Source organism: Pseudophryne corroboree, chromosome 6, assembly GCF_028390025.1.
Source record: "Pseudophryne corroboree isolate aPseCor3 chromosome 6, aPseCor3.hap2, whole genome shotgun sequence".
In the NCBI taxonomy this organism is placed as follows: domain Eukaryota; kingdom Metazoa; phylum Chordata; class Amphibia; order Anura; family Myobatrachidae; genus Pseudophryne; species Pseudophryne corroboree.
This window is the reverse complement of record NC_086449.1, coordinates 662,999,059-663,022,754: the sequence shown is the minus strand read 5'-3', so window position 1 is coordinate 663,022,754 and position 23,696 is coordinate 662,999,059. Positions and strand designations below refer to the sequence as shown.

Here is a 23,696-nt window from a genome sequence, read left to right as displayed (position 1 = left end):
CACCAGTTTTCTTTCCCCTTCTAATTATTTTCTTTACCTCCCATTACCACTCTTTCTTTCTCCTCCTGCAAGATGGACTTACACCAAGAGACTGCGTTCCGGGTTTTCCTGTTGACCCTGTTGTTGACCAGAGCAGTCTATTTCGGTGAGAGTACCAGAGAGGTCGAGAAAGGATCTGGAATGGGTTCTGATGACAAGGACGGATTCGTAGAATTCCAAGAGCAACACAATCACCGAGCAAAGGCGAGTATCAGAAAACGATCTGGTAGTCATGACACTAGGAGACATTGTGAAGGATTGCTAGCTGAAGAGAGTTGTATCTGTAGGAATTGTGAAAACATAGTTGAGGACGGGTGCATCCAGAGATGTCAGTCCAGCCTTAATATCAACATGGACCGTCATCCACTGAGTGACTATCACTCATTAGTGGGTAAGGTTCAACTTTTAAACCAAACAGAATGCTGGTTGTGCTCACAAGTACCTCAAGGTCAGAGCAAGTCAGGACTAGTGCCATACTCTTTAACAATAGATGAGGTACTTGAATTAAGGGGTGGGAGACCGGTGGACAAGAAATTTTATATTTCTAGGCCTCCTAGTTTGAAGTTCCACCAATATCATGTGGATAGGTCTTTAGTATGTTTTAACATTTCCAATCCCTGAAAGCCGGGAAATTGGGAAGTGACATGGAACAACCAAACCATGGCATTTTCACACACAGCCGATAGAATGCCCGTAGACTCAGAACTTATACGCCAAATAGCCAACGGTGGGAGATATTTTCAGTATAGGTATACTCTAGGAAGTAGGACCATGCGGGTTGGAGAAGTATCACCAGGATACTGTGCACATATCATACAGCCTGATAAGTGTACTGAACAAATGAGAAAGTTAGGGATAGGATTTTTCACCTGGAAGGTTTGCAATATGGTGATTCTGTCCCATATGTCCTCCCCGATGATGCATATTTCATATGTGGGAGGAAGGCGTATAAGTGGGTTGCCCCAAACTCAGAGGGATTGTGTTACATTGGAAGAGTGTTGCCAGAAGTAATGACCATTACCCATGATAAGATGAAAGACGTTCACCGCAATGCTCAAGCTCCTTACACTCACACTCACTACGAACACATTGTTAAGAGACACCTTATAGATAGGACAGAGCACGCAGCCTCTGATTTGATCCACAAATCCACGGGGATTCAATTCCTACTAGCGTTAGATATCACCCATACCGCCAGAGGAGTTATAAATTTTAGGTATATTAATGCGCTAGCGAACCTGATAGACAATATCACCGAGATGTATGATGACACCTTCAGGTATACTGGGAGGGAATTGCAAGCTTACAAAACGGAACTGATCCAGCACAGGATGGTTCTCAATTACATCACAGCGGTGACAGGCGTGTATTGTGTCACCCTAGCAACTCAGTATGGTGTGAAGTGCTGTACATATATCACAAACAGCACTGATGACCCAACCGAGGTCATAGATCAAAAGATGGACGATATCTTGCAATTGAAGTGGGAGTTCCGAAGGAGACACAACCTTACCCTTACTGCTGTGAGTAATGAACTGACCGGCTGGGTTTCATGGTTGAACCCACGCAATTGGTTCTCAGGTTTAGGAAAATGGGCTCAAAATGTTATCGTGAATGTAAGGAAATTTCTCCTTTGTATCCTGGGAGTTGTCATAATAATTGGTTTGATATTTAGATGTGTTCGGATTTTAATGCATTGCAAGCGCAGTACCAAATTGAGGAGTTTAAGGAGCGAGGGCATTGTTACAACAACTGGTTTAATTTATGACCCATCAATCGAGACAATGTTGTGATAAGACGTGATTCCACGGCCCGTTTCTTTCACCTGTTTCTCCTTTGTTTTTCTCCAAGGTAAAAAGACATCCACTCGGAAGAAGATTTTGATGCACATTTCTACAGACCTTTGATGAACATTTCTACAGACCTTTGATGAACTTTTTCACAGACTTTGCGAGACACTTTAGAGACTTTAACTTTCTATGGACACTTGAAAAACTTTGCTTATCACCCACAGCAAAGATACACCTATCCGGACAAGACTTCAACAGAAATCCAAGGACAACTACACACATTATCATATGAATGTATTTATAACACGTTTCTTATCTTCCTCTCCACGATCTTCAGGTAGTGACACACATAGTCAACAGGTGATATAGGTATATATATTAGCACTCACATATTCCCCCCCCCCCATGTATCATCAACTAATGTGCACCCCATTTGTTGGAACAAGAAGCTGAAAAGAGCTCGGTAGTGTTTGTTGGCCCACTTACAGACCCTTAATACGGGATAAGAAGGATTTAATGTATACTTCGCAATACCTCGAAGCTTATCTAGAACATGTACGGCACGATGATACATGACCCCTCAGACATGAATTTCATACATACATCCTTTTACTATCCCACTAGGTCATACATTTCCCACCTTCTCCTCTCCTCCCTCCACCCAATCATTTATAGGTATTTCATTGTATTGTTTATTTTTTCTGCTAAATTGTTTAGATAGTGGCAGTTATTGTTGACTGCCAAAGTCGAAAAATATCATGATGCATACCCGTTGTACTAACCCCTCATGCACATGCACGCTGCTCGTGTACCTGATCCCCCGTGCGTACACATACCCACAAGTTGCGTAGGGGACTCTCCAGCGTCTCGTGCGCATAAGATGTGTATTTACAGCGGAGTTTGTGAGCGTGTAGCGTGCGACCTGATCGTAGCATATTTAACCCAAATAGTGCATTTTGTAGTTAATATTCCCCTAGACCATGTCAGCGAGTATGATTAGTTTAAACCATGGGTCTTCATCCTGTGGCCCTCCAGCTGCTGTGAAACTACACATCCCAGCATGCCCTGCCACAGTTTTGCTATTAAGGTATGCTAAAACTGAGGCAGGGCATGCTGGGATGTGTAGTTCCACAGCAGCTGGAGGGTCGCAGGTTGAAGACCCATGGTTTAAACTGTTCCTGGACAGAGAGATTACTCTTCGCATGATAGGAAGGGTCAGATAAAGGTTGAAAGGTGGTGTCTGGTATCCAGCTGTAGGGTATTTTAAGGGTAACATTCCGATGTTAGTTAGGAAAGGATCGCTCGCTCCTGCGTATAGTTATGTACAGAAGTAGATTATGAACATTAACTGTATTTGCTGTAAATTACACATGCGGCGGGAATCCTGAGGATACCTCCCACCAGAGCAGTTGGGGAAAGACAGCCCACCTGTTCAAATCCACCTATGACCTTTACTGTAATGTAGAGACACATTCCTGTGTCCAATGAACAATGAGATTACAGGTACCATTGTATTGTGAATGTATGTTGTGTATATAAAGACCACTGTTGCCTGGCCAGCCTCATGTCTCTGAAGGCTTTCTACCTGAATAGCTGAGGACTGGATTCCAGGTCGCGCTTGCGAAAGATTCCCCACGTATATATATTCTCTGTAGCCATTGTTCGCCATTGTTCGTCTTATTCTCTGTTATTCTGTTAGATTTCTGTGTTAGCTTGTAGTGTATAACTTGTACTGTTTTCCCCTTTTTCTCTGAATAATCCACGGCAGTGTTAGAACTGCTGTGGTTTTAACCAAACCCGGTGTTGTGCTTTCACTTTCCTGCAAAGGGCTCTCTTAGCGTCTCAATCGCTCAAACAGCATTGTTTTTAAGGTTTTTAAGCGTTACATCATTACAGTATTTGACTACTAAGGTTTAGAGTATAAGCATATTCTTACTGTATTTTATTAAAAAGGTTTAAAGGTTATCAACTGTGTGTGCTCCCGCTGTGTGTATTCCGTACACTCAGCGCAGCGTGTGTACGCCAAGTGCGTACCACGTGAGGGACTCTGTACGCAAATAGCGTGCAAAGTGCATAGCACGTGCACGTGGTCTAGCGGCCATAGCGGCTCCACGGAAATAGTGTATAGCTTTATGTTTGAAGATAATAATTGACATTATCAGATTATTTGTTTCCCTGGTGGACCAAGCGTACAAATGCACATATAACTATACGTACCCCAAAAACAATATGCACATACATGTACGACCACACATATAGAAAACCATCAAAAACCTATAACATAATGCACAGTGCAGATATGACGTAAAAAAATGCAGTCAAAAAAACATATTGAAACATACTGAACAGGTAAGTCATATTAGCCAAGTTTGCCTCTCAAGCCAGTCTTCCGCATCACGCGGATTGGGAAAGAAATGAGTATTGTTGTCATGGACGACCCGCAGTCTGGCCGGAAACATCGAGTACTGAACATTGCGGTCCCGCAATTTACTCTTGACTTGCACAAATTGGGCACGAGATTTTTGTACATCTAGAGTGAAATACGGAAAGACAGATATAGAATGATTTTCATACTTGAGGGGACCATCAGTACGTGCCAAGCGGAAAACAGTGTCTCTGTCTTTAAAATGAAGGAGGCGAACAATGAAGGTCCGGCAGAGGCTCCAGGCGGAGGAGGGCGTGGAGGAAGCCTATGAGCCCGTTCCACTGCAAAATAAGACTAAAAGCTTCTCTAGCAAAAAGACTGCACAGCCAATCCTCTAAGAACTTTTCAGGAGAAGTGCCCTCAGCCCTTTCAGGAAGCCCCACAAAGCGAACGTTACTGCGTCTCAGCCGCCCCTCTACATCAGACAATTTAGCGTGAATGGCGGCCATCCGAGATGAGAGATCATCCACTTTACTCTTTAAAGGGTTAGCAACATCCTCGCGGTCGGAGATACGGTGCTCAGTCTCGCCAACTCGTTCCCTAATTTTTTGTAGATCCTGACGGAACATGGAGACATCAGTCTGGACCTGACCAATCCTGTCAGTAACCCTCTGCTCCGATGCAGATATAGCCTGCCAGATTTGTTGAGTAGATTGCAGTGAGTCGCTGCCCCCATCCGCCTCATCAATCGTAGGAGGAGAGGGAGGCGAGGGAACACTGCGACTATCAGAGGCGGGTGACTGTGGGGTTCTGGCATATCTTTCCAGTTGTTTTGCGGCACTGGATGCACGTCCGTTCTTCCTCATAGTTATATATACACAGGACAGGATAAAATATAACAACAGGAGATAGAGTCTGTAATTTCAAAAGTGCAGCCGCACCAATATAACAGGAGAGCATCTGTAGTTCCCAAAACGCTGCAGTACTAATATACGAGAACAGGGGGGAGGGCAAAATTTTGGAGAAACAGGAGAGCGTCTGTAATATCCAAAAGAATGCAGCACCAATATAACAGGAGAGCATCTGTAATAACCAAAATGTGGCAACACTAAGGAAATATAAGAGGAGCACCTGTAACTGAAGTCTACAGCCATGTCCTTAGGCTGAGATACTGTAGCAATACAGCCTCCAGGCTGTGTTTATGGAGATGTTGTGCAAGCCCAATACAGGATGGCCACAGCAGGCTAACTTCACTAAGCTATGTAGAGGATAGTTAAACACTGCAGGAATGCAGCCAGCCACACTGAGGTCAGTAATGTGGAGAGTCACTTTCCTGGTGACCCCTTTTAGTAAGCACCGTCTCCCGCCAGCAGGCTTCCACAGGAGGGAAGAGAAGATGGCGGGCGTTAGTCAGCGGGACCTTCAGAAGAGCAGCACCAGCCCCACACACAGCGTCAGCCCTGCACACGGAGCAGCGGAGGTACTACCAGCCGCCGGAGTGCAGGGAGATCAGCCACTAACGGAGGCGAGGGGGCGCACAGAGGGCCGCAGCAGCAGGGATGTCACGGCCGGAGGTCACACAGCTCTGCAGTAACCAGCGGCAGAGCAGCACTTCCAGACTCCGTCCACAGGTACCAGGGGGCTCAGTAAACAATCCCACAACAGTTCTCACGCCACAGGGTAATACCCACCAGGGAAACAGGATATGAATCAGAATAAGGAAGGGAGCTAAAGCAAGAAGCTGCTACTCCATGCTGTACCAAGCCATGCCCCCCCTACCCAGTGCCTAGATCTTATATGTCCATGCAGTGGCGGATTTAGCGGGGGGCGATTAGGGCGAACACCCCCCCTACATGGGATGGAGGCTGGGTCCCGGCGCGGTATTGGGAACGGGGTGGGGAGCGGTGCAGCGCGGCGGGGTACGAGGAGAGAGAGAGGAGCGTCCTGACGCACGTACAGCGACCTGTTCTGACCACGCCCCCTCCTTCCTGTACGCGCGTCAAGTCGCTCTCTGTCTTCGTCCCCCGCCGCGCTGCACCCCGTTCCCAATACCGCGGCGGGACCCGGCCTCCATCTATGAGAGAGAGAGAGAGAGAGAGAGAGAGAGAGAGAGAGAGAGAGAGAGAGAGAGAGAGAGAGAGAGAGAGAGAGAGAGAGAGAGAGAGAGAGTGTGTGTGTGTGTGTGTGTGTGTGTGTGTGTGTGTGTGTGTGTGTGCCATTTCTCTCCCCCCCCCCCCCCCTCTTCTCCCTGCATTATTTGGCTGAATTTTGCCTCATTCTGTGTGCTATGTCATTTTTGCCTCATTCTGCGTGCCATCATGTGATTTTTCCCTCATTCTGCGGGCTATAATGTGATTTTTCCCTCATTCTGCGTGCTATCATGTGAATTTTGCCTCATTCTGCGTGCTATAATGTGATTTTTCCCTCATTCTGCGTGCTATCATGTAAATTTTGCCTCATTCTGCGTGCTATCATGTGAATTTTGCCTCATACAGTGTGCTATAATGTGATTTTTCCCTCATTCTGCGTGCTATCATGTCATTTTTGCCTCATACAGTGTGCTATAATGTGATTTTTCCCTCATTCTGCGTGCTATCATGTGAATTTTGCCTCATTCTGCGTGCTATCATGTCATTTTTGCCTCATACAGTGTGCTATAATGTGATTTTTCCCTCATTCTGCGTGCTATCATGTCATTTTTGCCTCATACAGTGTGCTATAATGTGATTTTTCCCTCATTCTGCGTGCTATCATGTCATTTTTGCCTTATACAGTGTGCTATAATGTGATTTTTCCCTCATTCTGCGTGCTATCATGTGAATTTTGCCTCATTCTGCGTGCTATAATGTGAATTTTGCCTCATTCTGTGTGCTATCATGTGAATTTTGCCTCATTCTGCGTGCTATCATGTCAATTTTGCCTCATTCTGCGTGCTATCATGTCAATTTTGCCTCATACAGTGTGCTATAATGTGATTTTTTCCCTCATTCTGCGTGCTATAATGTCAATTTCGGCTCATTCTGCGTGCTATAACGTCATTTTTGCCTCATACAGTGTGCTATAATGTGATTTTTCCCTCATTCTGCGTGCTATCATGTGAATTTTCCCTTATTCTGCGTGCTATCATGTGAATTTCGTCTCATTCAGTGTGCTACAATGTGAATTTCGGCTCATTCAGTGTGCTATCATGTGAATTTCGGCTCATTCAGTGTGCTACAATGTGAATTTCGTCTCATTCAGTGTGCTACAATGTGAATTTCGGCTCATTCAGTGTGCTATCATGTGAATTTCGGCTCATTCAGTGTGCTACAATGTGAATTTCGGCTCATTCAGTGTGCTATATGTGAATTTCGGCTCATACAGTGTGCTACAATGTGAATTTCGGCTCATTCAGTGTGCTAGGATGTGAATTTCAGCTCATACAGTGTGCTATAATGTGAATGTCGGCTCATTCAGTGTGCTATAATGTGAATTTCGTCTCATTCTGTGTGCTGTAGAAACAGAATTTGTCGGCAGATAAGAACCACTTGGCCCATCTAGTCTGCCCCTTTTTTTTATTTTTTTATTTTACATTATTTTTATCTCTAACCTTATCGATCCTTATTTCTTTGTAAGAATATCCTTATGTCTATCCCATGCATGTTTAAATTGCCCTACTGTCTTATCCTCTACCACCCCTGATGGAAGGAATGGCGATTCGCCAGTCTGTATCACCAGTGCGCAGGGTTCTCTCCACTAACTGGCAACATTTTATTAGTAATGGCAACAATAGGAAATTTTAGAAGCGAACGGGAAGGGCATTACTAAGTGGGAGGGGCTATGATTAGGGGGAGGAGTCATCATTCTTAAACTGCCCCCCCTAAAAGTTAAGTCTAGATCCGCCACTGTGTCCATGGTGCTTCTTTAAACTTTCACACCAAGTAAAAAAGTCAGTTTGTAAAAAAGTCTAACATTCCAAGTATGAAGCAAACAGACGTAAATGTAAATATTTGTGTTATACATACAGAGGACATTTTGTTTCTGGGTGAATATATCCATAAATAGGCAATTTTTGTATTGTTTTCAACTTAAAAGGAATCTTTTGTTTCTAGAGGAAAAAAAAAAAATACAGTAAGCAGCATGATAAGAACAAACCATACCAGACATTTTTTGATTTTACTTAACTTTTTTTGAAAAACAAAAAACGTTTCAGGGTTAAAATACTATTCCATGATAATAATGCAATGTTTAATCTCACAGATGTATGTTGGCCACTCAAATGGACACGAGAATAAAACTTCTTGAGTTGTATAGTTAAAAAAATAAATAAAAAAAATTGTGTGTTTTTATAAGCCCAGAAGACTAACATTTTTTTAAATCTTGCATTAGGTTATCATAATTCATGTATGAAAGCATTAAGACTTTGGGCAGTATCCTATTAGCAGCGGTACTTTACTTTTACGTTTTCATGCAATTGTGGGTCCAATTTCGGCTGATAAAAACGTTGGCTGAAAATCACATCCTGGCTAATAGGATACAGCTCCTTGTATTTTCAGAAACTGTCATTACAGGTCGTATTATCTTTTTATTCCTAATATTTAAAATTAGTTTTTCCCCAATGGCCCAAAAAATAAATAAATAGGATTTTAATACCTACCGGTAAATCCTTTTCTCTTGGTCCGTAGAGGATGCTGGGACACTTTAAGAACCATGGGGTATAGACGGGATCCGCAGGAGACATGGGCACTTTAAGACTTTAAAAGGGGGTGTGAACTGGCTCCTCCCTCTGTGCCCCTCCTCCAGACTTCAGTTATAGGAACTGTGCCCAGGGAGACAGACATTTCGAGGAAAAAGGATTTATTTTGATTTAAACTAAGGTGAGATACATACCAGCTCACACTTCAAGCATGCCGTACAACATGGCATTTAACCCAACGCATGCAACGGCATAAATAACGACAGCAACAGGCTGACTATAAACGCAACACCACACGTGTGTAACCATAACTGCAGATACAGTACGCACTGGGACGGGCGCCCAGCATCCTCTACGTACTAAGAGAAAAGGATTTACTGGTAGGTATTAAAATCCTATTTTCTCCTACGTCCTAGAGGATGCTGGGGACACTTCAAGAACCACGGGGTTTATACCAAAGCTCAAGAACGGGCGGGAGAGTGCGGATGACTCTGCAGCACCGATTGACCAAACAAGAGGTCCTCATCAGCCAGGGTATCAAACTTGTAAAACTTTGCAAAAGTGTTTGAACCCGACCAAAGTAGCTGCTCGGCAAAGCTGTAATGCAGAGACCCCCCTGGCAGCCGCCCAGGATGAGCCCACCTTTCTGGTAGAATGGACCTTCACCGATTTCGGTAACGGCAATCCAGCCGTAGAATGAGCTTACTGAATCGTATTACAGATCCAGCGTGCAATAGTCTGCTTGGAAGCAGGAGCCCCAATCTTGTTTGGATCATACAGGACAAACAGAGCCTCAGTTTTCCTAATTAAGCCGTTATGGCTACATAAATTTTCAAAGCTCTGACCACATCTAGAGACTTCGATTCCGCTAAGGCGTCAGTAGCCACTGGCACCACAATAGGTTGGTTCATGTGAAACGATGTCACCACTTTCGGCAGAAATTGCTGACGAGTTCTCAACTCTGCTCTATCTTCATGGAAGATCAAATAGGGACTCTTGTGAGACAAAGCCGCTAATTCAGACACCCGCCTTGCAGAGGCCAAGGCCAACAGCATGATCACTTTCCAAGTGACGAATTTCAACTCTACCTTACGTAAAAGGTTCAAACCAATGAGATTGCAGGAACTGCAACACCACGTTAAGATCCCATGGTGCCACCGGGGGCACAAAGGGAGGTTGGATGTGCATCACGCCTTTTACGAAAGTCTGAACTTCCGGAAGGGAGGCCAATTTTTTTTGAAAGAAAATTGACCAGGCCGAAATTTGTACTTTAATTGAGCCTAATTTTAAGCCCGCATCCAAACCTGCTTGCAGAAAATGGAGAAAACGGCCCAGCTGAAATTCTTCCGTAGGAGCCTTCTTGGATTCACACCAAGACACATATTTTCTCCAAATATGGTGATAATGTTTCGCCGTTACTTCTTTTCTAGCCTGAAGAGTGGGAATGACTTCACTGGGAATACCCTTTCGGGCTAGGATCCAGCGTTCAACCTCCAAGCCGTCAAACGAAGCCGCGGTAAGTCTTGGTACACGCAAGGCCCCTGCTGTAACAGATCCTCTCATAGAGGAAGAGGCCAGGGATCTCCTATAAGCAATTCCTGAAGATCTGGATACCAGGCCCTCCTTGGCCAGTCTGGAACAATGAGGATTGCATGAACCCTTGTTCTTCTTATGATCTTTCTCACTTTTGGAATGAGTGGAATCGGAGGGAACACATATACTAACACGGTGTCACTAGGGCGTCCACCGCTATTGCTTGAGGGTCCCTCGACCTGGAACAATATCTCGGAAGTTTCTTGTTGAGGCGAGACGCCATCATGTCTATTTGAGGAATTCCCCAATGACTTGTCACTACTGTAAAGACCTCTTGATGAAGACCTCACTCTCCTGGATGGAGATCGTGTCTGCTGAGGAAGTCTGCTTCCGAGTTGTCCACACCTGGAATGAAGACTGCTGACAGAGCGCTTACATGCCTTTCCGCCCAGCGGAAAACTTTTGTGGCCTCTGACATTGCCGCTCTGCTCTTCGTTCCGCCCTGGCGGTTTATGTATGCCACTGCTGTTATGTTGTCCGACTGAATCAGGACGGGCAGATCGCAAAGATGATGTTCCGCTTGTGGAAGGCCGTTGTAAATGGCCCTTAATTCCAGAATGTTCATGTGTAGACAAGTTTCCTGGCTTGACCATTTTCCCTGGAAATTCTCCCCCTATGTGACTGCACCCCAGCCTCGGAGACTCACGTCTGTGGTCACCAGGATCCAGTCTTGGATCCCGAACCTGCGTCCCTCTAGGAGGTGAGAGCTGTGCAGCCACCACAGGAGTGAGATTCTGGTCTTGGAAGACAGGATTATCTGTCTGTGCATGTGCAAATGGGACCCGGACCACTTGTCCAACAGGTCCCACTGAAACACACTGGCATGGAATCTGCCAAACTGAATGGCGTCGTAGGCCGCCACCATCTTCCCCAGCAACCGAGTGCATTGATGAATCGACACTCTTGATGGTTTCAGAATCTATTTGACCAGGTTCTGAATTTCTAGAGCCTTTTCCACTGGAAGAAAAACTCTCTGTAATTCCGTGTCCAGAATCATACCCAAGAACGACAGACGTGTCGGAATCAACTGCGATTTTGGTAAGTTTAGGAGCCAACCATGTTGTTGCAGAATTGTCAGGGAGAGCGTAATGTTCTGCAGTAATTGTTCCTTGGACCTCGCTTTTATCAGGAGATCGTCCAAGTACGGGATAATTGTGACTCCTTGCTTGCGCAGGAGAATCATCATTTCCGCCATTACTTTGGTGAAAATTCTCGGAGCCGTGGACAGACTGACTGAAGAGTATGAGACGTGCCCCCACCGGTGCGGACTCCCGCAGAGGAGCCCCAGCGTCATGCGGTGGATTTGGCAGAAGCCGGAGAGGACTTCTGCTCTTGGGAACCTGCCACAGCCGGTGACCTCTTTCCCTTTCCTCTTCCTCTAGAAGTAAGGAAGGAAGACCCTCGTCCTTTTTTGTATTTATTGGGCCGAAGGGACTGCATCTGATAGTGGTGCGTTTTCTTTTGTTGTGCAGGAACATAATGTAAAAAGGATGACTTACCCTCGGTAGCTGTAGATACCAGGTCAGCGAGGCCGTCACCAAACAAGACACCACCTTTATACGGCAGAGACTCCATTGCCTTCTTAGAGTCAGCATCAGCATTCCATTGATGAATCCACAATGCTCTCCTAGCTGAGACTGCCATGGCATTGGCCCTTGATCCCAAAAGGCCAATATCCCTCGCAGCTTCCCTTAGGTAGGCTGCAGCGTCCCTGATATAACCCAGTGTCAAAAGAATGCTATCCCTATCCAGGGTATCTCAGATGACAAGTTATCTGCCCATTTTTCAATAGCGCTACTCACCCACGCCGATGCAACGGCAGGTCTGAGCAGCGTACCCGTAGTGACATAATTTCAATGTATTTTCCTGCTTACGATCCGCGGGTTCCTTTAGGGCTGCCGTGTCAAGGGACAGAAGCGCTACCTTTTTGGATAGCCGTGATAGGGCTTTGTCCACAGTGGGGGGTGACTCACACTTTTCCCTATTCCCAGAGGGAAACGGATATGCCACCGGAATTCTCTTGGGAATCTGAAACTTCTTGTCAGGATTTCCCAAACCTTTTCAAAAAGAGCGTTCCGTTCATGAGAGGGAGGAAACGTTACCTCAGGTTTCTTTCCTTTAAACATACAGACCCTTGTATCGGGAACAGCAGGGTCCTCCGTGATATGTAACACGTCTTTTATCACCACAATCATGTACTGAATGCTTTTAGCCAGTTTTGGATTTAATCTGGCATCACTATAGTCGACACTGGAGTCAGAGTCCGTGTCAGTGTCCGTATCTGCTAACTGGGTAAATGAACGCTTTTGTGACCCCGAGGGGGTCTGAACTTGTGACAACACATCCTCCACGGATTTTTTCCACGCCTGGCTCTGAGACTCAGAATTATCTAATCTGTTATTTAACAAAGCCACATTCGCATTCAAAGCACTCGAAACATTTACCCAATCAGGAGTCGGCGGTGCCGACAGGGTCACTCCAGCAGCCGATTCTTTCCCTAATCCAGTCTCCTCCTGGGAAGAGCACTCAGCCTCAGACATGCCGACACACGTGTACCGACACCCACAAACACACTGGGCATATAGGGGACAGACCCACAGTAAAGCCTGTCAAGAGAAACACAAAGGGAGTTTGCCAGCTCACAACCCAGCGCTTATCCCGGTTCTGAAATCCCTTATATAAAGCCTCAGACCCGTTAGCGCTTTTATAATTACATATACAGCACCAAAATAACTGTGTCCCACCCCCCCCCCGTTTTGCACCCTGTTACTTGTACAGCAGTGTAGAGGAAGGACCAGCGTCTCTGCAGCTCTGTGAAGAGAAAATGGCGCTGATGTGAGCTGTGAGGGCTAAGCCCCGCCCCCTTAATGACACGCTTCAGCCCCGCTATTTTTTAAAATATTTATACTGGCGGGGTTCGGATTTAGTGCCTAGGCACTTAAAAACCACATTGCCAGTCCATATTGAGGGTTTTTATGCTGCACAAGGCGCCGTGCCCCCCCCCCCCCGCGCCCTGTAGTGCCGTCTGTGTGTGGGAGCATGGCATGCAGCGCGGCCGCTGTGCGGTACCTCAAAGCTGTCACTGAAGTCTTCAGATCTTCTTCTACTCACCCGTCATCTGACTTCTGGCTCTGTAAGGGGGGTGACGGCCGGCTCTGGGAACGAGCATCTAGGCGTACCTAGCGATCAGACCCTCAGGAGCTAATGGTGTCCTGTAGCCAAAGAAGCAGAGACTTTAAACTCACAGAAGTAGGTCTAACTTCTCTCCCCTAAGTCCCACGAAGCAGGGAGACTGTTGCCAGCAGTTCTCCCTGAAAATAAAAAGCCTAACATAAGTCTTTTCAGAGAAACTCAGTAGAGCTCCTCAAAGTGCATCCAGTCTGCCTGGGCACAAGTCTAAAACTGGAGTCTGGAGGAGGGGCATAGAGGGAGGAGCCAGTTCACACCCTTTGAATGTCTTAAAGTGCCCATGTCTCCTGCGGATCCCGTCTATACCCCCATGGTTCTTGATGTGACCCCGCATCCTCTAGGACGTATGAGAAAACAAATTTATGATTTCTCATCATCATGAAAAAGACCCCAGAAAGGGGTGGAAACGCGTTGGCGGCAGGGGGGAATCAACAGTGGCGTTCTAGAAGGGTCGTTGCCAGGGGAAGCAGAGGTCCAGGAGGCGTATCTGGATCACATACTGGTGATTTACTATCCCTCATGCTTGTGTAAGAACTGACCGTTGACAGTTCTTTCCTTCTTCTGGTAATTGATCCATTCCTGCCACTATACTGATTCCGGAACTTTTGAGTGCATATTAAATCTTTTTTTTTTTGTATAATCTGTTTTTATTTAGGAAAATATAAAGATTACATCCCATTAGACAAAAGAGCTTCAAGACACATAATTAAAGTCAATTGCATTATAGCCATAAGGAGCAGGATAGCTTACCACCCTGTACACTGGAAGTCGGTACAAAAGCAGACATTGATAGGGTGTTCTATGGAATCATCGCAATACCTACTCGCTATTTGTCTAAACAGAGAGTGTAATCATAGTAACATAGGTAACACGATAGAAAAACTATAGAAAAGAGTAAGGTATGAAATGAAGGAAAGAGTAGAAGAAAAACATAGTGTGACCAAGCCTGATGGGCCATCAGACAGAGGGGAAGGGTAATGCAATCTCCTTAATCGATCAACTGCAAAACACAAAATCATTTAGTGGCACAAATGTAGTCTTTGTATTCTTTGGAGGATGTATAGTCTATCCAAGGTAACCAAGTGGCCATGAATTCTGGAAGTTTATCTCTGGAGACCAGGAGGATGTTCTCCATATTCATGTAATAATTGATTCTGGTGAACCATGTTTTCCTTGTGGGTGGAGATGATGACCTCCATAGAGTGGGAATAACTGCCAGTGCTGCATTAGACAGGTGGCGGAGTAATGATGTTTTATACTGAGCCAGTGATATAGAAGAGTGGGAAAGCAACCAAAAGGCCGGGTCAGAAGGGACAGGGGTATGAAGTATGTCTTAGGAAATAGAGATGACATCCACCCAGTATGGTCGGAGTAAGGAGCAATTCCACCAGATGTGGAGTAGGGAACCAGTGGCATTAAGACATCTCCAGCACCTATCGGTCACTCCGGGGTACATGAAGTGGAGGAGGGAGGGGTGTCTGTACCATTAAAAGTTTATATTGGGTTTCCCTAACTTGTATGCAGACTGAACTATTGTGGGATTTGAGAAATATCTTCCGCCAGTCTTTGTCTGATAGTTGAAGCCCGAGGTCTCTCTCCCAAGCTAACTGGTAAGGTGGAGGCGCCTGAGCGCCGGGACTCTGTAATAATTTGTAAAGTGTGGAAACAGTGTGCTGGGGGTTACACGTAGAGACACACAGTCTCTCAAACGGCGTTAGTTCCCTAGAGGCTAGAAGATATCTATGTTTGCAATGCAGAAAATGTCTAAGCTGTAAATATTTCCAAAAGTCGTGTTGTGGAATTTCCCATTTAGATCGTACTTCCGAAAACTGTCTAATTCCTGAGGAGATCGCCAGCTGGCCTACCCTGAAGAGCTTCTCAAGAGCCCAATCACTCAAGTGAGAGAGTGTTAAGCCGGGTAGGAAGTCAGGGTTGGCTAGAAAAGAGGTCAACGGGCCGAAATCAGAAGAGAGGAAGGGCCAGTGGCGCGCTTTTTTCCAAAAGGAGAGGGTCGCGGTGACCGTTGGGTGAGGGGAGGGAGGCTTGGGGAGGGAAGGGAGCCAAGGGAAGATCTCCGGGTATTGTGCATGTAAAGCCCCTCCAGAACTACCCACTGCTTTGTGTCCCGACTCCTCGTCCAATCCAAGACCCTATTAAGCAGAATTGCCCAATAATAGCCTCTGATATCAGGTAGCTGGAAACCACCGCATCGGGTGGAGCGAATCATAGTGGACCGGCTAATTCTAGGTCGTGTCCGGGACCATATAAAATTGTTGTATCAAGAGTTGGATGGACTTGAACCAGGAGTCTGGGATCCGTATGGGAAGAGCCTGAAGTTTATAAAGCAGCTTAGGGAGAGTATTCATCTTCACAACATTCACCCTTCCCAGCCAGGAAAGTGGTTTGAGGTACCATCTACTGTAATCAGCCCTGAGAGTCCGGAGAAGGGGCATAAAATTCAATGAAACCAAACGGGAAAGATCACTCGGTAGTTGTATTCCCAAGTAGGACAAATGGGAAGGATCGTTTAAGTTTAGCCACTGTATCGGGAGGGGTGGAGATGTTCAAGGCGCAGGATTTAGACATGTTGATCTTGAAATTGGAAAGTGACCCGAAATTGGACAGCTCCTTCATAAGATGGGGGAGGGAGGAAACCGGGTGCGTTATTGTAGCTAGTAAATCGTCTGCAAACAGGGAAAGTTTGTGCTCTGTATCACCGACTCTCAGACCAGTAATGCAATCGTTGGCCCTGATAGCTCTAGCAAGAGCCTCGATACAAAGGACAAAGAGTAAGGGGGACAGTGGGCAACCCTGTCGTGTCCCATTACCTTTGGAAAAGGGGTCGGATAAGGAACCGTTAACTCGAACCCGAGCTGTGGGCGATCTATAAAGTCCCATAATCCTACCAAGTGCTAGGGGGCCCAGTCCGATGTGCCCCAGTACAGACCTCATAAAACCCCAACTGACTCTATCATAGTAACATAGTAACATAGTATCGGAGGTTGAAAAAAGACAATTGTCCATCGAGTTCAACCTATTTGTGGTCTCCTATGCATGATGATTTGACTAAAATTTCTGACTGATGCTGCTGTCAGCCATTGCATTTTATCCCTATTTATAGTAACTATAATGCATGACTATGCACCATACCCCTGGATATCCTTATCCATTAGGAATTTATCTAACCCATTCTTAAAGGTGTTGACAGATTCCGCCATTACAACTCCCACGGGCAGGGAATTCCAAACACGTATTGTCCTTACCGTGAAAAAGCCTTTACGCCGTATTGTGCAGAATCTCCTCTCCTCTAACCTGAGCGAGTGTCCACGAGTCCTCTGTGTTGATCTAACCAAAAACAGGTCCCGCGCAAGCTCTGTGTATTGTCCCCTTATATATTTGTAGTCTCCGCTTTTCCAATGTAAACATGCCTAGTCTTTCAAGCCTTTCCTTGTATTCCATCGTCTCCATGCCCTTAATTAGTTTGGTCGCCCTCCTCTATACCTTTTCTAGCTCCAGGATATCCTTTTTGTAGTACGGTGCCCAGAATTGTACACAGTATTCAAGGTGTGGCCTCACTAGTGATTTATATAACGGGAGTATAATACTCTCGTCCCTAGCATCAATACCCCGTTTTATGCATGCTAATATCTTATTAGCCTTCTTTGCTGCAGTCCTACTTTGGGTACTACTGCTTAGCTTGCTATCTATGAGGACACCCAAGTCCTTTTCCAGTACAGAATCCCCTAATTTTACCCCATTTAGTAGGTAGGTGTAATTTTTGTTCTTGTTACCACAGTGCATTACCTTACACTTGTCTGTGTTGAAGCGCATTCTCCATTTGGCTGCCCATGCTTCTAATTTAACTAAGTCGTTCTGAAGAGACTCGGCATCCTCCTCTGTATTTATAGCCTTACACAATTTGGTATCATCTGCAAAAATTGACACCATGCTCTCTAGACCTTCTGTTAGGTCGTTAATGAAAATATTGAACAATAGCGGTCCTAATACTGAGCTTTGCGGCACACCACTTAGCACTTCAGTCCAAGTTGAAAAAGATCCATTAACCACAACGCGCTGCTCCCTATTATCTAACCAGTTTTTGACCCAAGTGCATATTGTGCTTCCTGATTCTTGTAGCTTGTAGATAAGTCTCATGTGTGGTACAGTATCGAACGCTTTGGCAAAGTCTAAAAAGATTACATCCACGTCTTTACCCTGATCTAGGTTTGCGCTTACTGTTTCATAAAAGCCAAGTAAGTTGGTTTGACAGGATCTGTCCTTCATAAACCCATGTTTACCCATATCAAAGGCTTTTTCGGCATCAGTGGATAGCAGCACAGTAGGGGAGCTACCCTGGGATGCTATGTGGATTAGGCTCAAAACCTTGGTGGTATTATCCTTAGCCTTGTGGTTCGGGACAAAGCCCACCTGGTCGTTGTGAATTAGAGAAGGCAGGAATACATTTAGTCTGTTCGCCATTAGTTTTGCGAAAAGTTTGACATCGACATTTAGAAGATATGGGCCTATAACTGGGGCACACCGAGGGGTCTTTACCGGGTTTAGGAAGAACGGAAATGTGGGCTTCTAAGGACTGGCCTGAAAAATGGGTATTTGCGGAGATGGAATTAAAGGCCTGGAGGAGATAAGAGGAAAGGAAACCTTTAAATTGTTTATAGTAAGTAAGTGTGAAGCCGTCCGGCCCTGGACTCTTACCAGAGGGTGTCGAGGTCATAGCGCTTTCCAGCTCTTGCAGGGTGAAAGGTAATTCCAAGGCTTCCCTATCTGAAGGAGATAGGATGGGATAAGACACCTTTTCTAAATACGCCTTCGCCTTTAGAATGTCAAAAAGAGGGGTAGCGCCATCGGATCGGTTCTCTAGGTTATATAAAAGGGAGTAATACTGTTTGAAGCATGCAGCTATTTCAGGGGTTTTGAAACGGAGAGTGCCCCCAGGGTCCTTCACACTATTTATAAACAAAGAAGAGCATTGGGCCTTAAGTGCCTGGGCCAGGAGGCAACCAGGTTTATTACCCCACTGGTAGTACTTGGAGTTGCATTTACGGACTGAAAGCTGGATACTATCAGTAAGGGTTTTCTTTAGTTGAGCCCGCGTATCAAGTAATTCTAAATAATCAGTCTCTGACAGACGTTTTGTGCGAGGACTCAAGAAGGTGGAGTCGTTGCAATAATTTGGTGATTAGTGCTGACCTCTGTTTTTTCATAAATGTACCCAACTGTATAAGTTTACCCCGTATGGTGCATTTATGCGCTTCCCACAGGATAATCTTAGAGACATCGTCTGTGTTATTTATGGAGAAAAATTCAGTCAAGGCCTTCTCTATTTCTCCCCTGCAACATTGGTCCTGTAGTAATGATTCATTAAGACGCCAGGTCCATTGACCTGGGGTAGCTTGGGGGGTTGAAAGAGTCATAGACACCGGAGCGTGGTCAGACCAGGTTATCAAGCCAATGGAGGAATCTATCAGTAAGGGGAGATGTCTGTGACTAAGGAATAAGTAATCGAGACGAGAGTAAGCTTTGTGTGGGGGTGAATAGAAGGAGTAGTCTCTATCGGAGGGGTAAAGGACCCTCCAGGAGTTGGCCAGCTGGAGATCGTGGAACAGTCTTCTAACTTGTCGGTATTGACGTTGGGAGGTCCGGGGGGCGCTAGAGGATGAGTCTAAGGATGGATCCATTATCCAATTCAAATCACCCCCCAAAACAACAACAACAACAACGCCCGAAAGGAGAGGTTCCATTTGGGAAAGGGCGGAACGAAAAAATGGAACCTGGTCCCTATTTGGGGCATAAAGTGCAACAAATGTGTAAGGGCACATGCATATTTTACAACGCACTACCAGGAGACGACCCGGGATCGGCTTATGAACTGATATGTCCGACAGCTGAAGGGTCCTAAAGAATAATATCGCTACACCTTTTGATTTAGAGTCTGGATTATTATTATAAAAGGCCTGAGGGAAACGATAGTTAGTCAAGGAGGGGCTACTGGCTGAGATTTTAAAATGCGTTTCTTGGACCAGTGCAACATCTACTCTATCGGCCCAGAGAGACCGTAAGAGGGAGGCTCTTTTCTCCGGTACATTAAGGCCCTTCGCGTTGATCGATGTTATTTTGAGTCTATTTTGATGTCATGGTATGCATAAGTCATAGTAGAAAGCGGTGGGCCCGGAGTGGTCAACAAGAGGAAAGAGGATGGAACAGGGAGGAAAGAGAAAGAAACAGAGCAAGTAGAAAAAACAACAATAAGAGTCAAAAAACCCGCAATGGGGTAGCTGATCCATCTAAGGATCAGAAACCCAAGAGGCAAAACAGCCAGGAGCGGGTAAGGGGGAGTGAGGGAGCCACCGCCAGAGGCATATTGAGAAATGGGAAAAAATAATGCAATAATCATCACACATACTTAAATTTTAACTAACTGTAAACTGTAAACCTCGTTAACATAAAGAAATCTTCAAATGGTAGGATGAGTGAAATCTCATAGTCAGGAAACAGGAGCTAACAATCAACGGCCTAATATATAATGGGATGGACATAATCCCAGTGACAGCAAAATATTGGATGACGGCTCATCAGTGGTGAGAAATAGTATCGCGCTGTAACCTAGAGAGATAGTTTAAGAAGAACAAGAACAAACAAATGATCACAGGTTATCAATCAGGTAGCATTTGAGTCATTGTCAGAGGGGGAATCATCGGTACTTTTCCTCCCGGCGTTCCGTACCTCCTGCCAGAGGGTTCCAGTACTCGGGGGTCAGAGGGATGGCAGTGCTGGAGTAGGGAAGTCCCAGTCGCGTAAGTCTAGTTTCGGTAGACCAAGACCTTTACAGAACATAGGGAGATCGGAGTGGGAGTTGAGAATGTGGGTTTTCCCCGAAGAGGAGACTTGGAGATTGAAGGGGAAGCCCCAACGGTATTTTAATTGGCGTTTATGGAGCTCATCCGTTAGGGGCTTGAGGGCTTTCCGTTGTTGGAGGGTGTGCCAGGACAAGTCTTGGTAGATATGGATCATTGAACCGTTAAAATCACTCCATCGAGTTGGCGTACCTTGCGCATGATGTCGTCCTTCTGAGAGAAATAATGCAATCTGCAGATGACATCACGTGGTCTGTCTGCGGAGAGACCTCTTGGTTTCAGAGCACGGTGGGCCCTGTCGAAGGCGATAGTATCGTTGGGATCATTACCCAATATCTCGTTAAAGATTTTCGTAAGAGCATCAATCAAGCCTGTTTGAGGGACTTCTTCCGGCAAACCCCGTACACGGATGTTATTTCTCTCCCTCTGTTATCCAAATCTGTTAACCGTGTTTGGAGAGAGCGGATCTCTGTCGACTGAGCTTCAATGACATTCATCAATGACTTCAGGAACGTGTCGGAAGAGACCTGGTGATCTTCCAGGTTCGACACCCGGTCAGAGATATGGGAAATGTCCTGTCTCATGGTAGCCAGTTCACGTCTCACAGTATCTTGTAGATCTTGTTTAGTGGGTAGATTTTTCATATAGGCCAAGATATCTTGTAGATCCCTGCCTCCTGGAGGGCAGATATGTGGTACGTCCGCACCTGAAGGGGATGGATGAGGGGCAGGCGGGGAGAGGGGGGAGTTTGAAGCAGAAGGGTTTTCTGTTAATGCGGGCGAGGTGTGTTGTAAGAAGGGTCTCATAGCGGATTGCAACATGGTCCCCCGCGGAGTTGATGTACCGGTCTTTTGAGAAGATTTCTTGTTCCTGGGCATCACTCAATCAGCATCAAAAAGCATAGATTCATTAAGGTCAAGATGACGAGGCGAAATGAGGTTGCATAACTCACATAAGAATGCCTTCAGCGGTGTAGCTCCCTGTGGGGTGGCATCAGCAGATCATTACGGTATCAATGGCAGCGGCAGCCTAGCGTGGCACACATCCATAGCACTAAACTGCTGGGACGTCTCAGCGGGTTAGAAAAGCATTCAATCGGTTTCTTATATTTGAACAGGAATGCACATCTCAGATGGATTTTCCCTGGGTGGCCACCAGAGGGAGTTTTCTGTAGAAGCTGCAGCACAGGGTCTGCAATAGGGTCTGTCCTGCTTAACGGGTGTTGTGAGGCTGCAGGAGTGTAACCCACTATATCAGGCAAAGGTGTGCAGGGTGCAGGCTGTGTCAACACCACTCCACAGAGTCACCCCTTCGTGCTACAGTCAGAAGGCAGTCCACAGTGTAAAGGGAGTCAGGCAAGATGGCCGCCGCGGTGGGGAGCTGGGGCACCAGGAGGGTATGTACCTGTAGTTCCCTGTGTTTGAGGTGTTCTCCGGTCCCACTGTCAATCGCGGGGTCTGTGGTGTCTGCCTGCGGGATGGGGCGCTGTTAGGAGCATCCGCTGTGTTATGCACGCCACGGAGCCCGCCGTCCGGCCGCGCTCGAAACTCCAGGTCCCGGCTTCCGGGGACCGTCTAGGCTGCAGACCGCGGGGTGAAGCGGCCGCTTCTGATGGCTCAGCGGCCGTATAAAGTGCACGTCCAGGGCAGGGGGGCCAGTAATAAGGCACACTGGGGGGATGAAGGAGCTGTTAATTCAGCAAATCAGGGGGAAAAGGCCGCCGTTTTACAGAGGTGCACTACCCGAGCACGTCCTCTCCTCAGCTCGCCAAGCCACGCCCCCCGCATATTAAATCTTTTAGGATTATCTGTGGTTTTATAGGCTTGTGACGTTAAAAAAAAAATAATAATTATTCTACTATGCAATGTATGTTGCATGTTAACTGTGGAGGAAATTACACCAAAACTACTCTGACATTGGTAGATGAAAAGAAGCAAATATTGTGGATTATTTGCTATATGTAGAACCATCAACAGTTTGATATAAAGACTGAAGGGACATATCTTTTTCCAATTCAAGTGCAGTATTGAAATGACATGCATTTGGCAACAGCTTAATCCATAGGGTTCTACATAGCAAAACTATCACCGATTCCACATAGCAAAACTATCACCGATTCCACACAGGAGTGACAGCAAAGTAATCCACAGGAGAAAATTTGTATACGCCCACGCAGGTCTAGTGATGCGTTCCACAAGGTACCATGGAAGAGTTTCACACCCTTAGCCAGTGACTAACATAACACACTGCAATCCATGCCATGATTCCTTTCCACTGATGGCACCATCATGCCTAGCCAGGATCCGTACTGCAGATATTCAGCTTCAAGCGCCCTCAAAAAACTATTAACTTACACTTTGTTCTTTTAGAGCCTAGTATTTTCCTCCAGTGAGGTGACACCCTTGGATGTGAGTTACCAAGCCCCGAGACCTGTTATTGGGTGCTTTAAAATGAAGTCCTGGTGATGGAACAGTTGCTGGTTCTTTTACACACATTTTCCCATATGACATATGCTGTCTTGGAGCCACTGTGCCTGGCAACATCCTCTATGGTACAAACAACTCCGCTGAGCTGACAGTTCATTTAGCTAGTTATCATATACATCGCGGCTGCACCTATTCACATCCGCAATCCATCAATGCAATGCGTATGGATTGCAGGAGCAAATATACGCACACCGGCAGCACACCCGCAATGAGTGTGGCTACATCTGTATGTCACCTTAATCTCCTCAGACTTCTATGCTACACCTATGGAGGCAATATCTGCATATCTCAGATGATCCGGTCACCTTGCAAAACACACCTATGCTACCAATTCATCCTTGTAACCCACACGCTAATTTAAACCTTCTAACTATTTTCAACAATATGGCTAATGTTCTACTTTATATTAGTTTAGACACAGAGCACAGATCCAATACATCACAAAATGACATAGAAAGTACATGTGGATCATAACCTTACAAATATATCACAACCTTGACATAATGTACTATATATTCACAATATCTTGTAAGGTAATAGTAATATCTATATAAGTAATATCTAGTTTAGACCAGGGACTTTAATGGAATAGAGGTATTACAGTCTCACTGTATTGTCAAATGCAATTCAACTCTCGCAATTTATATGATCTGTGCACCATACAGAGATGCATTTGACATCAGTTTA

At 45.7% G+C, this 23,696-nt stretch overlaps 1 protein-coding gene across 1 annotated transcript in view; it reads right to left on the bottom strand.

The window, feature by feature from the left end:
• Positions 1-23,696, bottom strand: part of LOC134933200 (A disintegrin and metalloproteinase with thrombospondin motifs 2-like) — a 968,191-nt gene that overhangs the window by 922,723 nt on the left and 21,772 nt on the right. The window lies entirely within an intron of this gene.